At 31.4% G+C, this 5000-nt stretch overlaps 1 protein-coding gene across 5 annotated transcripts in view; it reads left to right on the top strand.

The window, feature by feature from the left end:
• The window catches only part of LOC106873108 (obscurin), a 162686-nt gene that overhangs the window by 34 nt on the left and 157652 nt on the right, over positions 1 to 5000 (top strand). For 4 of the 5 annotated variants that reach the window (XR_008265148.1, XR_001409839.2, XR_008265147.1 and 1 more), the window contains exons 1-2: positions 117 to 330; positions 470 to 778. The gene's annotated coding sequence lies outside the window, so the exon portion shown is untranslated. Of the gene's footprint in view, positions 97 to 116; positions 331 to 469; positions 779 to 5000 lie in introns of those variants that run through there. The other variant, XR_008265146.1, reaches the window with a different exon arrangement.

Raw genomic sequence — 5000 nt, 5'->3', positions numbered from 1 at the left:
TCTTCCTTTTCTTTCTTCATTCCTCTTTTACTGGTGCTACTAGCTGGTGTAAGCATCTCCTAGTGCAGGGTGCTTCTAACACTCCCTTCCTTTCAGGTTAATTTTAAGCCTTCCCCTATCCTGTTATTACTTTTGTTGATCATATCTATTTCTGTCTGGTTTAAAGCTAATTCTCTACATGCTTAATTCCTTAGGAATAAGACATGTGTATTTGGTACCTGAGATATATTTCAAATGTAATATGATGCCTTCTTCTTGTCTCTTCTATGTAGTGTCTTTCGTTTCTTATCAAAACTTTCTTTATAGATATAGCAATGATCTAAAAAACTGGTAAGTGAATTCTATGTTAAAGATAAGTTATATATTTCAATGGTTTTATTATACTATACTTTTTTCCAAATCATTACTTATTATTAGTTACTGCATAATGTGTGTTTGTGTGTTAAATGCTTGTGTATATCATTTTTAGGTGCTCCTAATACCGGCCCGTTCGTTCAGCCCGAGATCCTTGCTGATGATACTCAAGGTGTGCATTTGCAATGGCATCGGATATACTATCAGCCATATGATCGAGAAGACTCACTCACTGGATACACATTAGAAATACTTGAAGCTCCGTCAAAGGAGTGGAAAACTTTGGTAACTGGATTAAAAGATAAAAGACATAGAATTACAGATTTAAAGCAAGGAGTGGATTACTATATCAGAATAAGGGGAGAAACTACAACTGGAGAACTTACTGACCCATCACCCCCACTGCCCATCTTACAGAAAAAAGGTAAGTGCATAACACATATATCTAGTATGATGATGATGCATACATCACATAATTACACATTGAATCAATGAGGTGACCTCTATGTAGGCAATCGATCTGCTAGAAATAACAGCTGAATCTCTTTCAAATCATATTCTATATCTTATTTATGAATAGGACACAAATAAATGTAATACTATATATTCTGAAACGTCAGGATGGCTTTGGCTGGAATGCTTTTGCTTATATTTCTACTTGATCAAGATTGATCTGTAGCTAGACAACACAACTATACATGCTATTCCAGTCTGCTAGAAATAGTAGACAAATCTCCCTCTAATTACAACATACTATCTAATAAAAAGAAGGATATGTTGCATGATGTAGTACTAGTTAGACTATGATATGGCCACTGCTAGAATGTTTTTGATAATATTTCTGTTTGATGAGGACTGACCTGCAGTTAGACAACAACAACAACAACGACAGCACACACACAGCCATGAATGCTAAGTAGTTTAATGATTTCATTTTGCAAGGTTAATTAAACAATTATATATATATTGTTGTGTGTGTGTGTGTGTGTGTGTGTGTGTGTGTGTGTGTGTGTGTGTGTGTGTGTGTGCACTTGTGTATAATAAACATGCACACACATGCACATGTACCTCATAAGCGTATTAACTTAAACTGTTATCAAATAAAATAGTTGATATTAACTTTTTAAAAAATAATTTAAACATAATAATCACAATTATTAAAAGACAAAATTAAAAAAAAATTGCTGCTAATGTCAATACACATGTATAGAGTTTAATTTCTTAATAGAAATAAATTATGAAGATGCATGCTAATATAATAAGCTAAACACCTGATTATGATATTTAAAAAAAAAAAACTATCCAGTTACTATGGAAATAAAAGAAACGTAAATTCAATAACGTAAATAACAAAGAAACAAAAACAATTGTTTAAATCAATTTTATGTTTTTTGTTGAAAAAACAAAAAGCAAAAAGAAAAAATAACTAAGTAATTTTTACACTCTGTTGAGTTTAATTAATAATCCTATTGTAATTATTCCACAGTAAAGTTTTATTTGATAATTATTATTTTGCAATATTAAAAGTCTACAGAATTAATTTCCTCTTTCTATGTTTTAAGCTCATATTCTATCATTATTGTTTTTCATATAAATTAATATAATAAATGCTGATTACATATTCAATTTCAATTGCTGGTACCTTTCACTGACACATAATAAAAAAATGTTATGCCAATATAGGTACTTTGCAATATTTAGTTGCGACTCTTTATATTCTAACTTCAAATCCCAGGGAAATAAACAACAGTTTGATACTGTGATTCATGTAATTATCTACTCTAATTTCCTAAATTTGAGGCCTTGTGCCTATGTAAAAGAAAATCAATATGATTATATGAAGGGCTGTGCTTGGGATGTGCCAATATTTTCTATTCTCATAATACACCAGCATGCCTTACTGGTAGTTTTAATTGAATAGAAGTTTGTTGTGGCAGACACATATAAATTTTTTTTTTCAAATTCAATGGTCATTTATATCAGTTATATGATCTTTTTCTCTTTCTTAATTACTTTCAAAACATTAAATGTAATATCAATTAACATTATGTAGAGACCTCTTAAATAATAACTAAGATTATTTCCATGGGCAAGAGAAACATGAAAAAGATAATTAAATAAAATGAAATATAAAAAAATGCAAATTTAAACTGCTGGTTATAGGCTATGGTCATACTGTGTGCTACAGTCTATATGACAATGAGTTCAGGTCTTACTACAGGTGTGATGTTGGGCTTCTGGGAAAGGCAGAGTACTCTACTTATCTAACAACAGGTCCCTCCCTACATTTTGTTCAGGGCTGGAAAAAGAACATTTAATTGTTAAATTACTTGCCTTCAATCATGTGTATATATTTATATATATATATATATATATATACATAAATTCACAAAATAGCAGTTTTAATCTTGCTTAGAAAACATATATAAGATATTATATATGGAGGTAAGGGAGAGGATGTAATAATCAACAAAACCCTCTCCTCAAAACTACTGGCTTTGTGTGGTGGTGAATTGGCAGAATTGTTAGCATGGCAGACAAAATGCTTCATAGCATTTTGTCCGTCCTTACATTCTGAGTTCAAATTCAACTGAGGTCAACTTTGCCTTTCATTCTTTTAGGGTTAACGAAATAAATATCAGTTGAGCACTGGGGTTGATATAATTGACTAGCCTCTTCACCTAAAATTTCAGGCCTTGTGCATTTAGTAGATAGGGTTATTATTAATATTAAGGGTGGCGGATTAGCAAAATCATAAGAGTGCTGGAATAAAATGTTATGCAATATTTTTTCTAGTTCTTTATGTTCTGAGTTCAAATTCCACTGAAGTCAGCTTTGCCTTTCACCTTTTCAGGGCAGATAAGTTGATAAAAAAAAGTATCAGTTAAAAACTGGTCTTCATATAATTAACCTACTGCCCTCCTGAAACTGCTGGCCTTGTGCCAAAATTAGAAATCTTCCTCGTCCTCTTTCTTATATTGAGAGCGATGAGTTGACTGAGTTGTTAACAAAATACTTAGCAGTATTTCATGTCTTTACATTCTGAGTTCAAGTTCTGCCGATGTCGACTTTGCCTTTCATCTTTTTGAGGTTGATAAAATAAGTACCAGTTGAACACTGGGATTGATGTAATTGATTCATCTCTTCCCCTAAAATTGCTGCTCTTGTGGCAAAATTTGAAACCATTATTATTATTATTATTATTACTATTATTATTATTATTATTATTATTATTATTATTATTACTATTATTATTATTATTATTATCATTATTATTATGGGCAGTGGATTGGCAGAATATCAAACAAAATACATTGCAGTATTTAGTTGTGGCTCTTTATATTTTGAGTTCAAATCCTGCTGGGGTCCAATTTCGCTTTTTGTCCTTTCAGGGAACCAGTTAAAGTACCAATCAATAAGTACTAGAGTTAATTCAATTAATTAAATCTGCTCCACAGGTCCTGAGCTTTGTGCCTATGTTAGAAGCAGTTGGTGTTATTTTTATTATTATTTAGGACTGAAGGTGGTGAGTTGGCATAATCGTTAGCATGCTAGGCGAAATGCTTAGTGGTATTTCATCTGTCTTCATGTTCTGAGTTCAAATTCCATCAAGGTCGACTTTGTCTTTCATCCTTTTGGGGTCGATTAAATAAGTACCACTGGGGCTGATGCAACTGACTTACCCCTTCCCCCAAAATTACAGGCATTGTGCCTATAATAGAAAGGATTATTACTTAGGAATGAAGGTGGTAAACTGGCAGGATCGTTAGCATGCTGGATGAAATGCTTCTAAGGATTTTGTCCCTCTTTACGTTCTGAATTCAAATGTCACCAGAGTTGACTTTGCCTTTCATCCTTTTGGAGTTGATGAAATAAGTGCCAGTTAGCACTGAACAAACTACTTTATGATATTTAATTACAGATCTTAATGCTGAAAAGTCAAGTTAGCTTTGGTGAAAATCAAACTCAGATGTTAAACAACTTTAACTAAATGCAACAGTTACCTTGGTTGTTTTAGCAGTCCTATCAAACCAGCACATATAAATTAAATTGTAAAGTATGAAATTGTCCCCTTTACTATCTGAGTTATTTTCGTTTTCTTAAAATGTCTTTTGTAGACAGGATACTAAAAATATTACAAGGGAAAGAAATGAATAATTATGATGCGTATTTCTCAAAGAACTTTCTAAGAAAATAAAGCAAATCCAGATGGATAAAAGCTGTAGGGTAGGTAGGTTGGGGAGGAACATATCACTGACTCACTTGTACACCACAACACTCATCACAAGAATCTACTATAATAATAATGATAACAAGACAGTCTAAAAATAGAATAAACTAAGAAACCATAGAAAGGTGGGAAGGCAAGGTCTGTGTCCTTGAAATTTTGAATCATATATGATACTATAAATACACTAAGCTTCCCTGAAAATGAATGCAGCTTGCCTGCACTGAAATATACATACATACATACATAAATAAAATTAAACAATGAGGGTAGAAATTAATATTATTAAATAATATCAATTTAAACCAGTCGCCTAGTATACTCAAAAATGTCTGAAGACTATAAATTATATTACATATATAAATATAAATATATATATATATATATATATATATATATATATATATATATATATATA

The sequence above is a fragment of the Octopus bimaculoides genome, chromosome 1 (genome assembly GCF_001194135.2).
Source record: "Octopus bimaculoides isolate UCB-OBI-ISO-001 chromosome 1, ASM119413v2, whole genome shotgun sequence".
NCBI lineage: Eukaryota > Metazoa > Mollusca > Cephalopoda > Octopoda > Octopodidae > Octopus > Octopus bimaculoides.
Note: the sequence above shows the minus strand (reverse complement) of the source record. Positions and strands in the feature narration are given on the sequence as shown.